Here is a 26,074-nt window from a genome sequence, read left to right on the forward strand (position 1 = left end):
TTATAGTTAGGTAATAATTAGGTAATATCTCACAAATATTTCTAAGGTACAGCCAGGTTTGAGAAGCACTGGGCTAGTAACATAGATTCTGGGTATGGGAAATGGGGTCAGGGGGAAAGGAGAGCTAGAGATTAGGCTAGAGCTATACTGAAAAAGCCTTAAAAGCCAGGCTAGACCTCTAATAGGCTCTCCCAGAACTATTACAAAATTTCTGTATGAACATTATTTTGGTGAAAGGAACTGTGCCATTTTGAATCTGTTATGTACTCCAGAAAAGCCATGTCCTTTAATCCTCATTCAATATTGCTAGGTAGAATCTTTTCTATTGTTCCAAAATGTGGGTGGTAACTTTTGATGAGATGGTTTCCATGGAGATTATCTCTACCCATTCAAAGTGGGATTGCTTATAGGAGCCCTTTAAGAGGGAACCATTTTTGGAAAAAGCTTTAGAGCAACCAGAACCACCGGGTCCACACAGAGAACTTTGGAGAGGAAGAAGGAAAACACCCCCGGGGCAGCTTCAAGAAACTAGAAGCTGGGAGAAAAAGCTAGCAGACACCATGTGTCCTCCCAGCTGAGAGAGAACCCCCAAACTTCATCAGCCTTTCTTGAGTGAAGGTAACCTCTTGTTGGTGCTTTAACATGGACAGTTTCATGACCTTAGAACTGTAACCTTGCAACTTATAATAAATTCCCCTTTTTAAAAGCGGTTCCATTTCTGGTATACCGCATTCCAGCAGCTTTCAAACTAGAGCAGGAGGCATACATTTCATCACAGTTGGATTCTGGGACCCCCCCCCCCCCCCCCCCCCGCCAAATGACTGTCTATTTCATAAGCAACAGGCCAACCAAGTTTCTAAACAGGGAATGACACTAAAAACTCTCTCTTCCCATGGTAATTACAATAATGCTCCCTTCTCATTTTAATCCTGAGAACCTGTGAATACATTAGGTTAGACGGCAAAGGGGAATTCAGGTAGCAGATGGAATTAAGGTTGCTAATCAACTATGAGAGAGAGAGAGCAGCCAGAATTATTCAGAACCCATCACAAAGGTCACTTTTTAAAAAGTGGATGCAGGGTGTTCAAAAGAGATGGTAATTCATATTTTAAAACTTTAACTTATGTGTGAGACTAAAGCAAAAAATGTTTATTTGGTACCAAATTTATATTTTGACTAGCACTTTCCTAATATAACTTATATGGATAGCTTAATTGAACACCATAAGTACATGGAACATTGGGTAGGGCATGAGATTTTGTAGGTTTGTCCAGAGTGATGCCTCGATAAATCCCAGAGTAAATTGAACAGTGAATAAAAGAGTATTTGCAAAATTCCCTTGGGGGAATGGTGAGAAAGGGAGAAAACTAAACTTCCCAAGTAGGGAATTCTTGATACTCTCAGAAGCAGTGAGGACAACCAAAGCAATAGGTTGAGCCCTCAATCTGGGGGGTTGTTCATATGAAACTTAACCCTGCAAAGGATAGGCTAAGCCTACTTAAAATTAGGCCTAAGAGTCACCCCCAGAGAACTTCTTCTGTTGCTCAGATGTGGACTCTCTCTCACCCAACACAACAAACAAACTAAACTCACCACCCTCTCCCCTCTCTACGTGGGACATGACTCCCAGGGGTGTGGATCTTCCTGGCAACGTGGGACAGAAATCCTAGAATGAGCTGGGACTCAGCATCAAGGGATTGAGAAAACCTTCTCGACCAAAAGGGGGAAGAGTGAAATGAGACAAAGTGTCAATGGCTGAGAGATTCCAAACGGAGTTGAGAGGTTATCCTGGAGGATATTCTTATGCATTAAGTAGATATCACCTTGTTAGTCAAGATGTAATGGAGAGGCTGGAGGGAACTGCCTGAAAATGTAGAGCTGTGTTCCAGTAGCCATGTTTCTTGAAGATGATTGTATATGTGACTATGTGATTGTGAAAACCTTGCATCTAATGCTCCTTTTATCTACCTTATCGACAGATGAGTAAAACATATGGATTAAAAATAAATAAATAATAGGGGGAACAAATGTTAAAATAAGTTTAGTAGACTGAAATGCTAGTGATCAAAGAAAGGGAGGGGTAAGGGGTATGGTATGTATGAATTTTTGTTTCTTTTTATTTCTTTTTTTCTGAATTGATGCAAATTTTCTAAGAAATAATCAAGATGATGAATATACAAAAAAAAGCACTTGGAAATTTGCTTTTCTGCATATATGTTATATTTCACAATAAAAAAACGTTAAATAAAAAATTAGGCCTAAGAGTCACCCCAGCATCAAAAGATTAAGAAAACCTTCTTGACCAAAAGGGGGAAGACAGAAATGAGACAAAACAAAGTGTCAATGGCTAAGAGATTTCAAACAGAGTTGAGAGGTTATCCTGGAGGCTATTCTTACATATTTTATAGATATCCTCTTTTTAGTTAAAGTTGTATTAGAGAGGCCAAAGGGAAATGCCTGAAACTGTAGAGCTGTGTTCCAGTAGCCATGTTTCTTGAAGATGAATGCATAATGATAATTGCTTTTGCAATGTGACTATGTGATTGTGAAAACCTTGTGTCTGATGCTCCTTTTATCTATGAAAAAAAAAAAGTGGATGCAGGAGATGGGAAGGGACTCAGAGGAAGAGTTGTAATGATGGAAGAAGGGTCAGAGAGAGGCTATGTTTCTAGCTTGGAATATGGAAAAGAGGGCTATAAAACAAGGAATACAAACAGTTTCCAAAAGCTGTGAAAAAGGCAAGGAGACAGATCGTCTCCTAAAGCCTCCAGAAAGGAAGGTAGCCCTGCTGACGTCATGATTTTAGCTCAATGAGACATGTCAGACTACAGTTCTGAACTACAGAACTGTAAGATAATAAATTTGTCCTGCTTAAGCCACTTAGTTTGTGGTAACCTGTTACAGCAGCAATAGAAAATTACTAAACTTCTTAACTTAAAAATAATTTTGATTTCACTATCTAAGTCCCAGCTCAAAAAGTACCTCTACTTCAAAGAATTAATTACTATTTTATGTGTTCCCATAGCACTTATAAACACATACACTTAATTATATACATCATAATTAGACATTTACATAATCATCTCCCCTACTAGATAGTGTTCCCCTCAAAAGAGGAACCATATTTTATTCGTCTTTCTACCCTGAGCACACACTAGATCCTAAATAATTATTTGTTCAACAAATCTCTCTCTTCATCCCAACTTTCACATCTCTGCCTTCCTCATCCCATACCACCAGCACATGCTCAATCAGGGTCCTGGTACAGAATAAAACCATCTTCCTATTCAACAAATCTTTGACATACTGACAGTACTCGTAGGCCTTCTCCTTAACGTGACCCAAAGGCCACTCTATATAGTCAAGATTTGGAGAAAGAGAACTCCCCGCTGGTCTCCATTGCCACAGGAGACAATATGCAACCACAGGGATTTTACTTAGACCAGGGAAAAAGAGGACTCATAAAAAAGGAGATAATTTATCAAGAGGGAATAAGGTTATATTGCAAAGTGAATGTCCCAAAGGGATATAGGTTAATGCTGTACAATACACCTCAAGTAAAGTATGTCTCAGGAGGGAAAACAGAGTAGATAAATTAAGCTTCTGGAAGGACTCCTAACTGAGGCATTTTAGACATAAGCAATGGGATGAGTGAAGGGGAAGTCAGAATAGCTTCCCCTGGAAATTCTAAGGCCAATGGCACCATTGACCATTCCATCATTTTCTATGATTCTTCCTTTCCCACAATAACAAAACAGTATTAGTTTGCTCCTCTTTCTCAGCAAGGATGGTTCTCTGAGGGAACAAGGAAAGAGCTGATTACAAAATATTTCTCAGTTTCTTGCTGTATCTTTGTCTGGTTATGACAGGAAAAAAAGACTCATTTTTGTTCTGATTCTCTCAGAAAAGGAAGGTACCATAATTAGACTTAAATAACAATTCCCCTTTTTTTTTTAAGTCCAATGGGGGGGGGGGGGGGCAAAGATACTGAAAAGAGGTGGCCTCTATAGAATAGAATACAAAAGGAGAATAAGAATGAGATGGTCTAGAATTTATATCTTTTATAAAAAGAAAAAGTTAGAAACAGAGTAAAGGCTAAGAAAAAACCACAAATTTAAGGGGTGCCTCAAGAAATCATTCCCCTATACCATCAGCAGGAAAAAGCTGTATCATAAACTCAAAGTCATACAAAATATAGCCCAAACAACATAATTGGCAAATGGCCAAAGTAAAGTGAAAAAGGGAACAGACTGGGTTACAGAATCTAGCTTAAATCTAAACTCTCCAATTAACTAAGGTTTGTGATCTAAACAATTCACTTCACCTCTCTGGGTCATGGTTTACTCAAGTGAAATGCCAAGTTTGAAATGGGTTTCATGGCTATTTCAGTCCACCCCTTCCTTCATTACCCATTCTTGGACAGTGTTCTTAAAATTATCGTCATACAAATAGGAAGAAGCCCGTGCACGACACCCACCGGCAAAGAGAAGCGGAAGTCGCCGTTCCACCACCGCGGGTGTGGGTTCCACCACCGCCGCGGCTTCGACTCTGTAGTGGAGCGGGCAAAGGGCTACGCCGCCAGGCCGGGAGCCGCCCAACCAGTCCTCCCACCTTCTCCCTCTGCTGGTGTGACGCGCCCGACCCCTGGGTCCGTCACCTGGGCGGCAGGGACCCCAGCGCTGAGGAGCCTGAGCGGACGGGACCCTTCTTCTGCCCGCGGCTCTCCCCGGGGCGGAGCCGCGGCCGCCTTCTGCTGAGGGTGGACCGGCTTGCGTCCCGCGTAGCGCGCCGGAGCGAGCGGCAGCGGTCCTCCGCGAGAAGAGGAGGGGGTAGCCATGGGGCTGCTGTCCCAGGGCTCGCCGCTGAGCTGGGAAGAGACTCAACGCCACGCAGACCATGTGCGGCGGCACGGGATCCTCCAGTTCCTGCACATCTACCACGCCGTCAAGGACCGGCACAAGGACATGCTCAAATGGGGTGACGAGGTGGAATACATGTTGGTATCTTTTAATCATGAAAATAAGAAAGTTCAGTTGTTCCTGTCTGGAGAGGAAGTTCTTGAAACCCTGCAAGAAAAGGGGGAAAGGATAAACCCAAACCATCCTACTCTTTGGAGACCAGAGTACGGGAGTTACATGATTGAAGGCATCCCTGGACAGCCGTACGGAGGAACAATGTCCGAGTTCAACACTGTGGAGGACAACATGAGAAAACGTCGGAAGGAGGCTACTTCTGTATTAGAAGAGAATCAGGCTCTTTGCACTATAACTTCATTTCCCAGGTTAGGCTGTCCTGGCTTTACCCTGCCCGAGTACAAACCCAACCCAGTAGAAGGAGGAGCTTCCAAGTCCCTCTTCTTTCCAGATGAAGCAATAAACAAGCACCCTCGTTTCAGTACTCTAACAAGAAATATCCGACACAGGAGAGGAGAGAAAGTTGTCATCAATGTACCAATATTTAAAGACAAGAATACACCATCTCCATTTATAGAAACATTTCCTGAGGATGATGAGGCAGCAAAGGCTTCTAAGCCCAATCATATTTACATGGATGCCATGGGATTTGGGATGAGCAATTGCTGTCTTCAGGTGACTTTCCAAGCCTGCAGCATATTGGAGGCCAGGTACCTTTATGATCAGTTAGCCACTATCTGTCCAATTGTCATGGCTTTGAGTGCTGCATCTCCTTTTTACCGAGGCTATGTGTCAGACATTGATTGTCGCTGGGGAGTGATTTCTGCATCTGTAGACGATAGAACTCGGGAGGAGAGAGGACTGGAGCCATTAAAGAACAATAACTATAGGATCAGTAAATCAAGATATGATTCAATAGACAGTTACTTATCTGAGTGTGGTGAGAAATACAATGACATCGACTTGACGATAGATAAAGAAATCTACGAACAACTGTTGCAAGAAGGTATTGATCATCTCCTGGCCCAGCATGTTGCTCATCTCTTTATTAGAGACCCACTGACTCTGTTTGAGGAGAAGATTCACTTGGATGATGCCAATGAGTCTGACCATTTTGAGAATATTCAGTCCACAAATTGGCAGACAATGAGATTTAAGCCCCCTCCTCCAAACTCAGATATTGGATGGAGAGTGGAATTCCGACCTATGGAGGTTCAGTTAACAGACTTTGAAAATTCTGCATATGTAGTGTTTGTGGTGCTGCTTACCAGAGTGATTCTTTCATACAAATTGGATTTTCTCATTCTGTTGTCTAAGGTTGATGAAAATATGAAAGTAGCACAGAAACGAGATGCCGTCTTGCAGGGAATGTTTTATTTCAAGAGAGATATTTGCAAAGGTGGCAATGCAGTGGTGGACGGGTGTGGCAAGGCTCCCAACAGCACCGAGCTCGCCCCAGAGGAGTTCACCTTAATGAGCATAGACACCATCATCAACGGGAAGGAAGGTGTGTTTCCTGGACTAATCCCAATTCTGAACTCTTACCTTGAAAACATGGAAGTGGATGTGGACACCAGATGTAGTATTCTAAACTACCTAAAGCTAATCAAGAAACGAGCATCTGGAGAACAACTGACAGTTGCCAGATAGATGAGGGAGTTTATCGCAAACCATCCTGACTATAAGCAAGATAGTATAATAACTGATGAAATGAACTATAGCCTTATCTTGAAGGGTAACCAAATTGCAAATGAATTATGTGAGTGCCCAGAGTTACTAGGATCAGCACTTAGGAAAGTAAAATATAGTGGAAGTAAAAGTGAGTCTTCCAACTAGACATTCTGCTAAAAGGAAAATAAGTTACTGTTTTATTGAAGAACTAACTACAGGACTATGACTTTCAGCCCATGTGTGTGATATGAAGACCAAATAATAGAACTGCACTATTTCCTGGGCCAGTGGGCCAGAAATTGACTTAGAGGCTTTCTTCCATAGGTAAATTTAGAGTTTATACAGTGTACATGTACATAGTAAAGTATTTTTATAATTAACAATGCATTTTAATAACACTGTAACTAAAGTCATTGTGAACTGGCTTGTACATTTTTTGATTCTTACTCTGGAGAACTACTGTCTAAGCAGATTTGTAAATGAAATATACTGGTAATTGTACTATACCTGCATTCCAGAGTTTAAAATGTTTACTGTAAATTTTGTTCTTCTAAAGGCTTACTTGGGACCTGATTCACTGAAATTTGCTACTTCACTTGAAAAAGTTCCTCTTGTTAATTTTTTAAGACATCTCTATTCATCTCTATTATATACATAAAATCACTTCAATCTATTGAAGTGCTTGGAGGATAATCTTGAATTTCTAGCACCTTATCTATGATGTTTCTTTTGCAATGGGAATAGCTAATTTTTTTGCAATGGGAATAGCTAATTATTTGTTAACCCTCCCCCAAGCTTTCACATCTAAATAAAACCCATGGCTGTTATAAAAAAAAAATTATCATCATATATTTCATTATCTATGGATAAGGCCATCAAGCAGATGCCTGCACTGCTTCCCAGAACATTTGTACATCTGTCTAGCAAAATTAAGCCAGACCTCTTGTGCTGGTCTGAAAGGATGTATGTCCCCTAGAAAAGCCATGTTTTAATCCAAATCCCATTTCGTAGAGGCAGAAAAATCCCTATTCAATACTGCACGTAATTAGATTATCTCCCTGGAGATGTAACCCAATCAAGAGTGGCTGTTAAACTGGATTAGGGGAGATGTGTCTCCACCCATTTGGGTGGGTCTTGATTGGTTTACTGGAGTCTGATAAAAGAGGAAACATTTTGGAGAATGAGAGAGATTCAGAGAGAGCAGAGCAGAACGACATAGTCATGAGAAGCAGAGTCCCCCAGCAACCTTTGGGGATGAAGAAGGAAAATGTCTCCCGGGGAGTTTCATGAAACAGGAAGCCTGGAGAAGAAGCTAGCAGGTGATGCCATGTTTGCCATGTGCCCTTCCTGATGAGAGAGAAACCCTGACCGCGTTCACTATGTGCCTTTCCAGATGAGAGAGAAACTCTGATTGTATTCGCCATGTGCCTTCTCACTTGAGAGAGAAACCCTGAAATTCATCAGCCTTCTTGAACCAAGGTATCTTTCCCTGGATGGATGCCTTTGATTGGACATTTCTATAGACTTGCTTTAATTGGGACATTTTCTTGCCTTAGAACTGCAAACTAGCAACTTATTAACTTCCCCTTTTTAAAAGCCATTCTGTTTCTGGTATATTGTATTCCAGCAGCTAGCAAACTAGAACACTCCCTTCACTCTTCCTCTATTAGCTAAACAGGTTAAAGGAACATGGTGACAGATTCATTACCCTACTCTCTACTTGTGTATGTTTGAAATTTTCCACAATGGAAAGTACCATCAGAAGAAATTTTAGTATGTTCTGTGTATTGAAAAGAAATAGAAAAAATCCTTAATTATAAGCAATATGCTGTTTCTATATTGATATTTTGAAGTAATTATAAACCTTATGACTGTTTTAAAAAAATACAAACCTTATCAAGAATTCCAACATACCTACCCCACCCCCCCATAACCCAGATCCACCAATTTTAACATTTTCCATCTCTTTATCTTCTGAACATTGGAGAGCAAGTTGCACACATCATATTCCTTGAACACATAACTTCCATGCACATTTCCTAAGAAGAATATTCACTTAAATAATCAGTTTAAGTGCAGTTATCAAGTTCAAGAAATTTGGCATTGCTATAAAGCTTGTATGTTACATTCCAATTTTTCTTATCTCCCAATAATGTCCTTTTGAGTCTTTTCCCCTCAATTCTTGATCTTATCCAGGATAATGTATTGCACTTAATTGCCATTATCTCTTTAGTTTCTCTTTTTTTAATTGTGGAAGCATACACACAGCATAAACAACATAAATCACATTCACAATGTTGAAGTGTCTGCAGGAACAACCATTACTAAAACTTTCCCATTACCCCAAACAGAAATCCATTTTGCATTAACTCCATTGCACCAGATCCTCACCTACCCTACCCCCAAACTCGACTCCCTCTGGTAACCTGGACTCTACTTTCTGTGTCGATGAGTTTACATATTCTCTGATATTTTCTTTGTGGTTAACTTGGGGCTTAAATTTAACGTCCTAAATCTATATCAATCTCATTTGCTTTAACACCAACTTAACTTCAGTAGCATACTGAAGTTAAAAAAAAACTATGTTCCTATAACCCCTCCTTCCCCCCAACTTTCGTAGTTCTTATCACAAGTTATATATTTATACATTATGAGTTCCAAATCATTAATTTATCACTATGTTTTATGCATTTACCTTTTAGTTCCTGTGAGAAGTAAAAAGCAGAGTTACAAACCAACAATACACTATTACTGGTCTTTATATTCACACATGTAATTTTAACACCAGAGATCTTTATTTTTTCACATGACTTCAATTAATTATCTAGTGTCCTCTTCCTTCAACCCACAAAACTCCCTTTAGCATTTCTTATAGAGTTGGTATAGTGGGGACAAAGCCCCTCAGCTTTTATTTATATGGGAATGTCTTAATTCCTTCCTTATTTTTGAAAGACAGCTTTGCCAGATATAGAATCCTTGATTGGATTTTTTTTTTTTTTTTTGCGTGAGCAGGCACAGAGAATCAAATCTGGGTCTCCAGCATGGCAGACGAGAACTTTGTCTGCTGAGCCACCATGGCCCACCCCATTTTTTTCTTTCATTGCAGCACTTCAAATATGTTTCCCACCACTCTCTCGCCTCCATGGTTTCCAATGAGAAATCAGCACTTATTGAGGCTCCCTTGTATGCAACATGTTGCTGTTCTCTTGCATTTTTCTGAATTCTCTTTATCTTTGACATTTGAGTTTGATTTTAACAGTGTGGTTCTATTTGGAGCTGTTGAGCATTTTGGATATACATATTCATGTCTTTCATTAAATTTGGAAACTTAACAGCAATTATTTCATTGAATACTCTCTCTCTTCTTCTTTTAGGATTCCCACAATGCATATACTGGCATACTTGATGGTGTCCCCAGGCTTTGTTCACCTAACTTCTTTCTGCTTCTGAGCCTTGGTGATTTCAACTGTCTTATCTTCAAGCACAATGATTCTTTCTTCTGCCAGCTCCAATCTGCTATTGAATCCCTTTTGGGAATTTTAATTTCTGTTATTGTGGTCTTTAGCTCTGTTTGATTTTTTTTTACATAATTTCCATCTCTATATTGACAGCTTCTTTGTGTCTATTTTTTTCCTTATTCCCTTAGTTCATTGCCCATGTTTTCCTTTAGTTCTTTGAGCATAATTATGTATTATTGCTAGAAATTAGACTCTGAGGCTTGTTTGTACTCAGCTAGTGTCATGACAGAGCTTTCCTTGGATGCCAGAAGTTAACCAAAAAAAAAAAAAAAAAAAAAAAAAAAAAAAAAACTCTTCCCAGTCTTTGCAGATTGACCTACTTGAGGGCTCTCCTTTAGAGCTTATCCCATATAAAGAGTTTAGAACAGTTTCAGGCCAAAATTTAGTGGCCTCCCTGTTTCTTGCAGTTCATAAGTCTTGTTCTGGGCATACACTGTGGCCCTAGGAATTCCCCCTTTCACATAGACAGGGATGTCCCTCTTTCCTAGTAAAAAACTTCCTCACGGTTCCAACCACACTGCACTGTATTTCCTGCAGCCTTGCTCTAAACCACACTACTTGACTGCTCTCCCATAGATTCTGTAGGAGAGTTCTTCGAGCTGCCTTCTACATTCAAGACAAGTTCTGGGACACTGAGCCCCTCAGGCCACCACCAGACAGACTGAACCAGACATACATACTGTATGTGAATGAGGATCACACAGCTCCCTCCAGAACTGGAACCCTGGGATCACCGACTAGCTCCCCACTAAGCCAGTAAGGTGTGGGAGGTGCCAGTCACTGGGACATGTGATCCTATCCCTTTTAAGTACCTTTTATCTTGATTGGGTACTTGTCCTGTTACTGCAGTCTTTAACTGTTTTCTAGAGCTCTGAGAAAAATGTTCCTGCCATTTTTTGCTGGTTATTTAAAGCTTCCAATTAAATTGAGTGAGCTCTACATTGGCTGAAACTAGAACTAAGTATTAATTGTACTGAACGATAAACTTAATCAAATGTGAAATCATAAAGAACAAATTTACCACAAATTAAACCTATGTATTTTCCAGAAATACTGAACTGGATCAAAATATTGCAACAACAATATTTCATTTGATTCAAATTCCAGGTTAACTGAATCCTCACCATGTACCTATCATCCAGCTTCAATAATTATTAGTATATAGAGAATTATGTTTCACCCTTATCAACACCCTCAATGAAAAAAACTAATCACTTCCAAAAAAAACAGATGATAATTCTAATTTCACTTCCTATATTTCTAATATTTTGTGAACATCTGCTTTTCCTTGAAAAGAAAACTATCTGACATTATGAAAAAATTACTAAACATTTTTAACTTAAGAGTCTGAGTACAGTGCCAAAGAGAGTGCAATAAACTATGCTCTCCTAATTTTGTCTTTATATCCCTTGGGACTCGTGCAGTAACTGATGCAATAAATGTTTAAGAAATACTTAAAAGCCAAATAAATAAATGATAAAAGAACACTCATAATCAGAACATAAAAGAGCACTAGCAAAAGTAAATTCAGCCATTTCCTATCCCAAAGATTTATGTCTTGAAAAAAACAAACATAAAAGATGAGAATTCATTTTGGATAACTCCATAGGGCAAAAAATAACTCAATTACATCTGACTTTTTTACACATTCTTAAGCTTTATCATAAACTCATATTAACCTTACCCAAATTTAAATTTTTAAAAAGCCCATAAAAATGAAATACGATTTTTTTAAAAGTTAACCTCAGATCTATATCATATTGACTTAAAACAGCAACATGCGGGTGGGCCGCGGTGGCTCAGCGGGCAAAGTGCTTGCCTGCTATGCCGGAGGACCTCGGTTCGATTCCCGGCCCCAGCCCATGTAACGAAAACGGAGAAACAAAATACAATAAAACAAGAAAATGTTTAAAAGATGTTTCCCTTTCTTCCTTCCTTCTATCCTTCCTTCCTTCTCTCTGTCTTTCCTTTAAAAAAAAAAAAAAAAAAAAAAAAAAAAAAAACAGCAACATGCTAGTTATTTTAATCACTAGCCAAAATAGACTATCTGGAGTCCAAACTGTTAATACCACACACACTTCTGAGATGCCAAAGCAGGTTCTAACACCTAGGAGGAAAAAAGTATGCATACAATGATCATACAACTTAGTTTTTCTCACTTTGTCATTTTCAAATATTTGGTCCCATGGGTTCCCGTAAACCCATGGGTTCCCATAAACCTACAACAAATTTGTAGGTTTCCAATATTTCTGCAATTAGTAACACAGACTATTACATGATAATATAAATTATTTCATATCATGTGTATTTTTATCTATGTTTTCAAGACTGAGCCACAAAAGATGGGAAAAAAGGCCAAAGCAACACCATAATCACTTATGGAAACACAAGGATACTCATCTTTACCATGCACCTACAGTTGTAAAGTTCACTAACAGCCAACTAACACAAAAGCCTGCACAACCCAAAATTTATAATTTGACCAGTGCATTTCCTCATATAACTTATGTGGACAGCTTAACCGAATACCATAAGTACACGGAACCTTAAACAGGGCATGAGATTTTGTAGGTTTGTCCAGAGTGATGCCCCGATAAATTTCAGAGTGATTGAACAGTGAATAAAAAAATATTTGTGAAGTCTTCTTGAGGAATAGCAAGAAAGGGAGAAAATTCAACTAATCCATGTGGAGAATTCCTGATATTCTCACAAGTAGTAGGGACAACCAAAGCAATAGGTGGACCCCACAATCTGGGGGGTTGCTCATATGAAACTTATCCACGCAAAGGATAGGCTAAGCCTACTTAAAACTAGGCCTAAGAATCACCCCCAGACGACTTCCAGAGAAGATGGCAGCTTAGTAAGACGCGCGGGTCTTAGATTATTCTCCAGAACAGCTACTAGGGGAGTAGAAACGATACAGAACAGCTCCCGGAGCCACAACAGAGATCAAAAAGAGAGCGTACCCCATTCTGGAACGGCTGACTGGCTGGGAGAACCCGCTCTGGTGAGATTGCCGAGGGGCGCAGGCTTCCCCGGGCCGGGGCGGCAGGTGGCCAGAGTCCCTCCCTCCCTCCTTCCCGGGCCGGCTGGGAGAATTGGATGGTCGGTTCCCTCAAGCCGCAGCGGCTCGCGCTTCCCCTACGCGCGGCCCCCTAGACCAGCTGGGAGAATTGGATCGGACATCCCCAGGCCGCGGAGAACGGTGACCGGGGTCCCTTCCAAACACGTGGCTTCCCGGTCAGGCTGGGAATGCTGCCCTCCCCCGGGCCACAGTGGCTGGCGGCCTCCCGCCAAGCTTGGCACCCAGGGCCGGCTAGGAGATTTGGACGGGCGCTCTCCAGGGCTGCGGCGGCCGGCGACCCTCCACGCGATCGGGTCCCCAGGACAGCTGGGAGATTCGGATTGGCACTCTTCCAAGCTGCTTCGGCTGGCGAACCTCCCCCAAAGTGAGAGTTTTCCAAAGTTAAAGGAGCCACAGCATCTTTTACTGGTGGGAACCGCAGACAGACGACTGCCACATGCGCCACCTACTGGGCAGGATAAGAAAAACAGAGGCAAGAGATTTCATAGAAAAATCTTTCAACCTGCTGGGTCCCACACCCACAGAAATCTGATTAAATGCCCAGACGCCAGCAGAAAATAACGGATCATGCTGGGAAAATTGAAAATACGGCCCAGTCAAAGGAACAAACCAATAGTTCAAATGAGATACAGGAGCTGAGACAACTAATGCTGAATATACGAACAGAAATGGAAAACCTCTTCAAAAACAAAATCGATAAATTGAGGGAGGACATGAAGAAGACATGGGCTGAACAAAAAGAAGAAATACAAAACAGAAAAAACAAATCACAAAACTTATGCAAGTGAAGGACAAAGTAGAAAAGATGGAAAAAACAATGGATACCTACAATGATAGATTTAAAGAGACAGAAGATAGAATTAGTAATTTGGAGGATGTAGGGAAAAGAATGGAAAAATTCGAACAGGGGATCAGGGAACTGAACGACAATATGAAGCGCACAAATATACGTGTTGTGGGTGTCCCAGAAGGAGAAGAGAAGGGAAAAGGAAGAGAAAAACTAATGGAAGAAATTATCACTGAAAATTTCCCAACTTTTATGAAAGATCTAAAATTACAGATCCAAGAAGTGCAGCGCACCCCAAAGAGAACAGACCCAAATAGGCGTTCTCCAAGACACTTAATAGTTAGAATGTCAGAGGTCAAAGAGAAAGAGAGGATCTTGAAAGCACCAAGAGCAAAACAATCCATCACATACAAAGGAAACCCAATAAGACTATGTGTACATTTCTCAGCAAAAACCATGGAAGCTAGAAGACAATGGGATGATATATTTAAATTACTAAAAGAGAAAAACTGCCAGCCAAGAAGTCTATACCCAGCAAAATTGTCCTTCAAAAATGAGGGAGAAATTAAAACATTCTCAGACAAAAAGTCACTGAGAGAATTTGTGACCAAGAGACCAGCTCTACAAGAAATACTAAAGGGAGCACTAGAGTCAGATACGAAAAGACAGAAGAGAGAGGTATGGAGAAGAGTGTAGAAAGAAGGAAAATCAGATATGATGTACATAATACAAAAGGCAAAATGGTAGAGGAAAATATTGTCCAAACAGTAATAACACTAAATGTTAATGGACTGAATTCCCCAATCAAAAGACATAGACTGGCAGAATGGATTAAAAAACAGGATCCTTCTATATGCTGTCTACAGGAAACACATCTTAGACCCAAAGATAAACACAGGTTGAAAGTGACAGGTTGGGAAAAGATATTTCATGCAAATAACAACCAGAAAAGAGCAGGAGTAGCTATACTAATATCCAACAAATTAGACTTCAAATGTAAAACAGTTAAAAGAGACAAAGAAGGACACTATCTACTAATAAAAGGAACAATTAAACAAGAAGACATAACGATCATAAATATTTATGCACCGAACCGGAATGCCCCAAAATACGTGAGGAATACACTGCAAACACTGAAAAGGGAAATAGACACATCTACCATAATAGTCGGAGACTTCAATTCCCCACTCTCATCAATGGACAGAACATCTAGACAGAGGATCAACAAAGAAACAGAGAATCTGAATATTACTATAAATGAGCTAGACTTAACAGATGTTTATAGGACATTACATCCCACAACAGCAGGATACACCTTTTTCTCAAGTGCTCATGGATCATTCTCAAAGATAGATCATATGCTGGGTCACAAAGCAAGTCTTAACAAATTTAAAAAGATTGAAATCATACACAACACTTTCTCGGATCATAAAGGAATGAAGTTGGAAATCAATAATAGGCGGAATGCCAGAAAATTCACAAATACGTGGAGGCTCAACAACACACTCTTAAACAGCGAGAGGGTCAAGGAAGAAATTGCAAGAGAAATTAGTAACTACCTCAAGGCGAATGAAAACGAAAACACAACATATCAAAACCTATGGGAAGCAGCAAAGGCAGTGCTAAGAGGGAAATTTATTGCCCTAAATGCCTATATCAGAAAAGAAGAAAAGGCAAAAATTCAGGAATTAACTGTCCACTTGGAAGAACTGGAGAAAGAACAACAAACTAATCCCAAAGCAAGCAAAAGGAAAGAAATAACAAAGATTAGAGGAGAAATAAATGAAATTGAAAACATGAAAACAATAGAGAAAATCAATAAGAGCAGAAGTTGGTTCTATGAGAAAATCAGTAAGATTGATGGACCCTTAGCAAGACTGACAAAAAGAAGAAGAGACAGGATGCAAATGAATAAGAAACGAAATGGAAGAGGAAACATAACTAATGACCTCACAGAAATAAAGGAGGTAATAACAGGATAACAGGATACTATGAACAACTTTACCCTAATAAATACAACAATTTAGAGGAAATGGACGGGTTCCTGGAAAGACATGAACAACCAACTTTGACTCAAGAAGAAATAGATGACCTCAACAAACCAATCACAAGTAAAGAAACTGGAGTTCCGGAGAAGATGGCGGCTTAGTAAGACACGCGGGTCTTAGTTCCTCCTCCAGAAAAGCAACTAAAGAAACAGAAACAATACGAAACAGCTCCCAGAGCCACGACAGAGACCAAAAAGACAGCGTACCCCATTCTGGAACGGCTGAACGGGCAGGGAGAATCCGCTGCGGTGAGATACCCGAGGGGCGCGCGTTTTCCCGGCCGGGGCGGCTGGCGACTGGGGTCCCCTCCACGCACGTGGCTCCCCGGTCTGACTGGGAACGTTGGATAACGGGGAACTCCCGCCATGCTTGGCGTCTCGGGCTAGCTGGGCAATTTGGACCAGCACGCCCCTAAGCCGCGGCGGCCGGCGACCCCCCCTCCTCCATGCGCGGTTTCCCGGGCCGACTGCGAGATTCGGATTGGCAAGTTAAAGGAGCCACAGCATCTTTTACTGGTGGGACCCGCAGGCAGACGAGCACCACGAGCACCACCTACTGGGCAGGAAAAGAAAAACAGAGCCCAGAGATTTCACAGAAAAAACTTTCAACCAACCAGGTCCCACACCCAGGGAAATCTGATCAAATGCCCAGACACCAGCAGAAAATAATGGATGACGCTCAGAAAATTGAAGATATGGCCCAGTCAAAGGAACAAACCAATAGTTCAAATGAGATACAGGAGCTGAGACAACTAATGCTGAATATATGAACAGAAATAGAAAAACTCTTCAAAAACCAAATCAATAAATTGAGGGAGGACATGAAGAAGACATGGGCTAAACAAAGAGAAGAAACAGAAAATCTGAAAAAACAAATCACAGAACTTATGGGAGTGAAGGACAAAGAAGAAAAAATGGAAAAAACAATGGATACCTACAATGGTAGATCTAAAGAGACAGAAGCTACAATTAGTGAACTGGAGGATGGAACATCTGAATTCCAAAAAGAAACAGAAACTATAGGGAAAGAATGGAAAAGCTTGAGCAGGGGATCAGGGAACTGAATGACAATATGAAGCGCACAAATATACGTGTTGTGGGTGTCCCAGAAGGAGAAGAGAAGGGAAAAGGAGGAGAAAAACTAATGGAAGAAATTATCACTGAAAATTTCCCAACTCTTATGAAAGACCTAAAATTAAAGATCCAAGAAGTGCAGTGCACCCCAAAGAGAATAGACCCAAATAGGCGTTCTCCAAGACACTTACCTCTCCAGAGGTCAAAGAGAAAGAGAGGATCTTGAAAGCAGCAAGAGAAAAACAATCTGTCACATACAAGGGAAACCCAATAAGACTATGTGTACATTTCTCAGCAGAAACCATGGAAGCTAGAAGACAGTGGGATGATCTATTTAAATTACTAAAAGAGAAAAACTGCCAACCAAGACTCCTATATTCAGCAAAATTGTCCTTCAAAAATGAGGGAGAAATTAAAACATTCTCAGACAAAAAGCCACTGAGAGAATTTGTGACCAAGAGACCAGCTCTGCAAGAAATACTAAAGGGAGCACTAGAATCAGATACGAAAAGACAGAAGAGAGAGGTATGGAGTAAAGTGTAGAAAAAAGGAAATTCAGATTTGATATATATAATACAAAAGCCAAAACGGTAGAGGAAAATATTATCCAAACAGTAATAACACTAAAAGTTAATGGACTGAATTTCCCAATCAAAAGACATAGAATGGCAGAATGGATTACGACCCAGCAATACCACTGCTAGGTATCTACTCAAAGGACTTAAGGGCAAAGACACAGATGGACATTTGCACACCAGTGTTTATAGCAGCATTATCTACAATTGCAAAGAGATGGAAACAGCCAAAATGTCCATCAACAGATGAGTGGCTAAACAAACTGTGGCGTATACCTATGATGGAATATTATGCAGCTTTAAGACAGACTAAACTTACGAAGCATGTAATAACATGGATGGACCTAGAGAACATTATGCTGAGTGAGTCTAGCCAAAAACTAAAGGACAAATACTGTATGGTCCCACTGATGTGAACCGACATTAGAGAATCACCTTGGAATATATCATTGGTAACAGAGACCAGCAGGAGTTAGATACAGGGTAAGATAATGGGTAATTGGAGCTGAAGGGATACAGACTGTGCAACAGGACTAGATACAAAAACTCAAAAATGGACAGCACAATAATACCTAAGTGTAATGTAACTATGTTAGAACACTGAATGAAGCTGAACCTGAAATATAGTTTTTTGTTTGTTTGTTTGTTTGTTTGTATCTTTTGTTTTTCTTTTTTTCTTTTTCCTTTTTATATATATATTTTTTTATTAGTATTATTTTAATTCTCTTCTCTATATTAACATTCTATATCTTTTTCTGCTGTTTTGCTAGTTCTTTTCCTAAATCGATGCAAATGTACTAAGAAATGATGATCATACATCTATGTGATGATACTAAGAATTACTGAGTGCTTGTGTAGAATGGAATGATTTCTAAATGTTGTGTTAATTTCTTTTCTTTTTTTTGATTAATAAAAAAAGTTAAAAAAAAAAAAAAAAAGAAAACAAGTAAAGAAACTGAATCAGTCATTCAAAAGCTTCCTAAAAAGAAAAGTCCAGGACCAGACGGCGTCACATGTGAATTCTATCAAACATTCCAGAAAGAATTAGTACAAACTCTCCTCAAACTCTTCAAAGAAATAGAAGTGGAGGGAAAACTACCTAATTCATTCTATGGAGCCAACATCACCCTCATACCGAAACCAGGCAAAGATATTACAAAAAAAGAAAACTACAGACCAATCTCTCTAATGAATATAGATGCAAAAATCCTCAACAAAATTCTAGGAAATCGAATCCAGCAACACATTAAAAGAATTATACATCATGACCAAGTAGCAGTCATCCCAGGTATGCAAGGATGGTTAAACATAAGAAAATCAATTAATGTAATACACCATATCAACAAATCAAAGCAGAAAAATCACATATCACAATTGATGCAGAGAAGGCATTTGACAAGATTCAACATCCTTTCCTGTTGAAAACACTTCAAAAGATAGGAATACAAGGGAACTTCCTTAAAATGATAGAGGGAATATATGAAAAACCCACAGCTAATATCATCCGCAATGGGGAAAAATTGAAAACTTTCCCCCTAAGATCAGGAACAAGACAAGGATGTCCATTATCACCACTATTATTCAACATTGTGTTGGAGGTTCTAGCCAGAACAATTAGGCAAGAAAAAGAAATACAAGGCATCAAAATTGGAAAGGAAGAAGTAAAACTATCACTGTTTGCAGACGATATGATACTATACGTCGAAAACCTGGAGAAATTCACAACAAAACTACTAGAGCTAATAAATGAGTACAGCAAAGTAGCAGGTTACAACATTCAAAAATCTGTAGCATTTCTATACACTAGTAATGAACAAGCTGAGGGGGAAATCAAGAAATGAATCCCATTTACAATTGCAACTAAAAGAATAAAATATCTAGGAATAAATTTAACTAAAGAGACAAAAAACCTATATAAAGAAAACTACAAAAAACTGTTAAAAGAAATCACAGAAGACCTAAATAGATGGAAGAGCATACTGTGTTCATGGATTGGAAGATTAAATATAGTTAAGATGTCAATCCTACCTAAATTGATTTACAGATTCAGTGCAATACCAATCAAAATCCCAACAACTTATTTTTCAGAAATAGAAAAACCAATAAGCAAATTTATCTGGAAGGGCAGAGTGCCCCGAATTGCTAAAAACATCTTGACGAAAAAAAACGAAGCTGGAGGTCTCACGCTGCCTGACTTTAAGGCATATTATGAAGCCACAGTGGTCAAAACAGCATGGTATTGGCATAAAGATAGATATATCGACCAATGGAATCGAATAGAGTGCTCAGATATAGACCCTCTCATCTATGGACTTTTGATCTTTGATAAGGCAGTCAAGCCAACTCACCTGGGACAGAACAGTCTCTTCAATAAATGGTGCCTAGAAAACTGGATATCCATATGCAAAAGAATGAAAGAAGACCCATATCTCACACCCTATATAAAAGTTAACTCAAAATGGATCAAAGATCTAAACATTAGGTCTAAGACCATAAAACAGTTAGAGGAAAATGTAGGGAGATATCTTACGAAATTTACAATTGGAGGCGGTTTTATGGACCTTAAACCTAAAGCAAGAGCACTGAAGAAGGAAATAAATAAATGGGAGCTCCTCAAAATTAAACACTTTTGTGCATCAAAGAACTTCATCAAGAAAGTAGAAAGACAGCCTACACAATGGGAGACAATATTTGGAAATGATATATCAGATAAAGGTCTAGTATCCAGAATTTATAAAGAGATTGTCCAACTCAACAACAAAGAGACAGCCAACCCAATTACAAAATGGGAAAAAGACTTGAACAGACACCTCTCAGAAGAGGAAATACAAATGGCCAAAAGGCACATGAAGAGATGCTCAATGTCCCTGGCCATTAGAGAAATGCAAATCAAAACCACAGTGAGATATCATCTCACACCCACCAGAATGGCCATTATCAACAAAACAGAAAATGACAAATGCTGGAGAGGATGTGGAGAAAGAGGCACACTTATCCACTGTTGGTGGGAATATCAAATGGTGCAACCACTGTGGAAGGCAGTTTGGCGGTTCCTCAAAAAGCTCAATATAGAATTGCCATACGACCCTGCAATACCATTGCTAGGTATCTACTCAAAGGACTTAAGGGCAAAGACACAAACGGACATTTGCACACCAATGTTTATAGCAGCGTTATTTACAATTGCAAGGAGATGGAAACAGCCAAAATCTCCATCAACAGATGAGTGGCTAAACAAACTGTGGTATATACATACGATGGAATATTATGCAGCTTTAAGACAGGATAAACTTATGAAGCATGTAATAACATGGATGGACCTAGAGAACATTATGCTGAGTGAGTCCAGCCAAAAACTAAAGGACAAATACTGTATGGTCCCACTGATGTGAACGGACATTCGAGAATAAATTTGGAATATGTCATTGGTAACAGAGTCCAGCAGGCGGTAGAAACAGGGTAAGATAATGGGCAATTGGAGCTGAAGGGATACAGACTGTGCAACAGGACTAGATACAAAAACTCAAAAATGGACAGCACAATAATACCTAATTGTAAAGTAATCATGTTAAAACACTGAATGAAGCTGCATCTGAGCTATAGGTTTTTGTTTTGTCTGTCTGTTTGTTTGTCTTTTTTTTTCTTTTTCCTTTTCTTTTTTTTTTACTCTTATTATTATTTTTATTTTTTTCTCTATATTAACATTCTATATCTTTTTCTGTTGTTTTGCTAGTTCATTTCCTAAATCGATGCAAATGTACTAAGAAATGATGATCATGCATCTATGTGATGTTAAGAATTACTGATTGCATATGTAGAATGGAATGATTTCTAAATGTTGTGTTAATTTCTTTTTTTTCTTTAATTAATAAAAAAAAAAAAAGAATCACCCCCAGAGAACCTCTTTTGTTGCTCAGATGTGGCCCCTCTTTCTAAGGACAAGCAAACTCACTGCCTCCCCTTCTCTACATGGGACATGACTCCCAGGAGTATAAACCTTCCTGGCAACGTGGGACAGAAATCCTAGAATGAGCTTGGACTCAAGCATCAAGGGACTGAGAAAACTTTCTAGACCAAAAGGGAGAAGAGAGAAATGACACAATATAAAGTATCAATAACTGAGAGATTTCAAATAGAGTCAAGAGGTTATCCTGGAGATTATTTTTATGCAATATATAGATATCACTTTTTTAGTTAAGGTATATTGGAGAGACTGGAGGGAAGTGCCTGAAAATGCAGAGCTGTGTTCCAGTAGCCATGTTTCTTAAAGATGATTGTATAATGATAAAGCTTTCACAATATGACTGTGTGATTGTGAAAACTTTGTGTCTGATGCTCCTTTTATCTACGGACAGATGAGTAAAACATATGGATTAAAAATAAATAAATAATAGGGGGAACAAATGTTAAAATAAATTTAGTAGACTGAAATGCTAGTGATCAATGAAAGGGAGTGATAAGGGGTATAGGAAAAAATAAGGGGAAAAAAGGTTAAAATATACTGGGTAGACAGAAATACTAGCAATCAATGAGAGGGAGGGGTAAGGGGTATGATATGTATGAGTATTTTTCTTTTTTCTTATTATTTCTTTTTCTGAATTGATGCAAATGTTCTAAGAAATGATTGATGAATATAAAACTATGTGATGATACTGTGAGTTATTGATTATATACCAAGAATGGAATGATCATACGGTAAGAATGTTTGTGTTTGTATGCTGTTATGTCTAAAAAAAGAAAAAAAGCCTGTACAACAAGTTAACAAAAAAAAAAGCTGGAAATAATATGAGGTATAACAATGAATTTATTTACAGACATTATTATATAGGGATATTAAACCTAAATTTTGAAATTGTTTGAAATGCATCCTAATTAAGGTTTAAAATTTCATTTTAGTGTCAAATGTATGGAAAAGAAACTGTATTTTAAATGTTTATAGAAAGAATAACATTTTCTTTTTGAAGAAATGGGAAAACCAAAACAAAACATCTTATTTCTACTAAAAAATTGAGATAAGTACTGTTTCAGTTTCATAGTTTCTCCAAATAATAAAACAGCATACAGGCATTAAAAATTATAATAAAATAAAACATGAAAATTTATTTAAAATTAAAACATATAAATATATACTTTTCAAGTATCTGTGGAGGATAAAATATATAATTTTTATTGTCACTTATTATGCCCAGGCATTATTATTCTAGGCTCTCTATATGTAACACTTTGTTTAATTTTTATAATAATTTTATGCAATAGACACTATTATTATCACTTATTTAATAATGAGAAACCAGAGACAAGGATTAGTTGATGTCATGGTCAGGTTCAAATGTCAACCTGGCCAGTTGGTGGTGCCCGGTCATCTGGTTAGGCAAGCATGGCTGTCTGTTGCTATGAGGATATTTCATGGACTTAAATCATGATTACTTCGGCTGCATCCACAGCTGATTGTATTTGTAATCAGCTAAGGGGAGTGTCTTCTGCAATAAATGACGCTTAATCTAATCAATGGAAGGCTTTTAAGGGGGATTCAGAAGAGACAGTCACTCTTCCAACTTCAGCTGGTAAGCCTCTCCTGTGGACTTGGTCCAGACCCACACTGGAGTCCCCAGCTTCACACCTGCCCTATGGATTTTGGACTCTTCCATTCCCCCGGTTGTACAGCCAGCCTCTTCTGAGAGTTCGTTGAGGAACTTCATTGAAGTCACCAGCTTGCGACCTACCCTACAGACTCTGGACCCTTACATTCCCGCAGCTGTCCAGCCAGCCTCTCCTGAGAGTCTGTTGAGGACTTCCATTGGAGTTACCAGCTTGTGGCCTGCCCTAAAGACCTTAGACTCTAGATTCCCACGATTACAAGAGTCAATTTTATAAATTTTACATTTATGGATACATCCTGCTAATTCTGTTTATCTAGAGAACCCTAGCTTAATACTGTTGATTTAACCAAAGTGTCACAACCAGAAAGTAATGAAGCTATGGTTCAAACCCAAGGAGGACTCCAGAAAGAGAAGCCATGCTACCAGTCATAAGATATCAAAATAGTTGGGGGCAGATTTATGATGAACTCTTAATTTTTTCTCTTTATACTACTTTGGAGTTAATTTAATAATAATAACTGAATAATAATAATGATAATAATAGCAACTATTTAATAAAATGTCTGACTATAAGACAGACATCACTTCTCACAACAACCTCATAAGACAGATGTTCTTATTATTTCCCATTTTACAGATGAGGAAAGTGAAGCATAGAAAGACAAAGTAACTCACTCAAGATCACATAGTAAATTACAGAGCCAGAAATTGAATCCAGGTAATCTGACTCCACAGTCTGGCTTAGGCTCTTAACTACTACACTAAATTAAAATTTAGGTACTGAACTTCTGGGATGATGGCTAACTAGAGTAGCTCAAGATTAGCCCTGCTCCACAGAAAAGTTAGAGAAGGGACAGGAGGGCGACTGAGGCAGCAATTTGGGAGTGCAGCTGACCTGGGAGAGCCTTCTACACCACATGCGGCAGCCCTGATTGCAGAGGCCAAGGAACTGAGAGGTAGAAAGCTGGAGCCTGGCACAGAGGCACAGAGCTGCAGACCCTGCAGGAGTACACAGACTGGAGCGCAGGACTAGGAAATAAGCTAGGCCACATTCCTTGGGCATGCTACCCTCACAAGTGCAGCCCTGTGACCGGCAACTCACCCCACACCCCACGCACCTGAACCCATTACCCTCTCTCATTCCCCACACTCCAGGCACAAACACCCCAAGAACCCACATTGCATGTACCTGCCCCACACCCCCACCCCAAACACAGCCCAACCCACCTCTCCTGCACACCTCCTGAGCACAATCTCCCCGTCCCTGTTCCCTGCAGGTTGTTGCCAGTGCATAAATTTTGCAGGCACTACCCTCCATACATAGACTATCTCTGCCCCACACCCATAGTGTCACACAGCCTCACCCTGCCCTCCCTGACCTCAGCACATCCTTTACAGCATTTTGAGGGCCCTGCATGCACACAAGCCCCCAAGCATGTCATTCAGCTCTGAGAACCGCACTTTACAGCAGTCCTAGAACCGCACGTGCACACAGCCCTCGGCCTCGCTTCCCAGCTCTGAGAAAGTGCCGACCTGTGCAGCCGGGTCACATGTGCCCCCAATCCACAAAGGTTTAATGCTGACCTGCTACCATACCTCTACACATGCATGCAAAGGGCCATGGGCCTTAGACCAGCGAACAACAAGGTTAAGCCTCCAAGACCAGTGTGCCCACACCCCTACATCCTCCCTGGCTGCTGGGAGCCCATGTTCACAAACATCAGTGTAACACCCCCAACCTGCACCCATACCTGCCCTGAAACAAATTACCATACTGAGTGTTCCACCCCATGCCCTGATCCCTGCTGTACAACCATCCTGCAAACACAAGGCCTTACACTACTGAAAGAAATCAACTCCCAAACTAAATCAATCAAAATATTTTCATGTGACGAAGACAGCAGAAGATCACTAAGCATATCACAATGCAGACAGATATAGCCCTGCGTAATGACCAAATTAAAACACCAGAGGAGACACAGACATTGGAACAACTAATCAAAGAAGTTCATACAACTCTACTTAATAAAATAAGTGGGATAGCAAATGACATAAAGGAGATCAAGAGGACAGTAGAAGAGCACAAAGAGGAATCTGAAAGGGTAAACAGAAAAACAGTGAAAATTACAGAGATTAAAAACTCTGTCAACCAAATAAAAGACATATTAGAAGTACACAATACCAGATTTGAAAAGACAGAAGAAAGAATAAGTGATATAGAGGACAGGATAATTGACTTCAAAGACTCAAAACAGCAAATGGCAGAAAAGACAGAAAAAATTGAATGGGAACCCAGGGAAATGACAGACAAAACAAAGCGCACAAATACAAGAATCAATGGTGTTCCAGAAGGAGAAGAGAGGAGTAAACGCCTAGTAGGAGCAGTTGAGGTTATAATGAGGGAAAACTTTCAAACCCTCATAAATGACATAAATATACAAGTCAAAGAAGCTCAATGAACTCCAAACAGAATAAATCCAAACAGGCCTTCCCCAAGGCACATACTAATCAGTCCATCAATGTTGAAGAGAAGGAGAAAAGCCTGAAAACGGCAAGAGAAAAACAATCCACTACATACAAGGGAAACTACCTAAGACTGAGTTCAGACTATTCAACTAGCACCCTAGAGGCGAGAAGGCAGTGATATAATATATTCAGATCCCGAAAGAGAAAGACTTCCAGCCAAGAATTCTGTACCCAGTCAAATTGTCCTTCAAAACTGAGGGAGAGGTAGTACAAGCAGTGGTGGCTCAGTGGCAGAGTTCTCTCCTGCCATGCTGGAGACCCAGGTTCGGTTCCTGGTT

General features: G+C 39.6%; 1 protein-coding gene and 1 pseudogene across 5 annotated transcripts in view; one reads left to right on the forward strand and one right to left on the reverse strand.

Moving 5' to 3' along the window:
• Nucleotides 1-26,074, reverse strand: part of EXOC6B (exocyst complex component 6B) — an 870,074-nt gene that overhangs the window by 784,871 nt on the left and 59,129 nt on the right. The gene's annotated exons all lie outside the window — the stretch shown is intronic.
• LOC143660997 (glutamate--cysteine ligase catalytic subunit pseudogene) lies at nt 4,821-6,952 on the forward strand (annotated as a pseudogene).

This window comes from Tamandua tetradactyla, chromosome 17 (assembly GCF_023851605.1).
Source record: "Tamandua tetradactyla isolate mTamTet1 chromosome 17, mTamTet1.pri, whole genome shotgun sequence".
Classification (NCBI taxonomy): domain Eukaryota; kingdom Metazoa; phylum Chordata; class Mammalia; order Pilosa; family Myrmecophagidae; genus Tamandua; species Tamandua tetradactyla.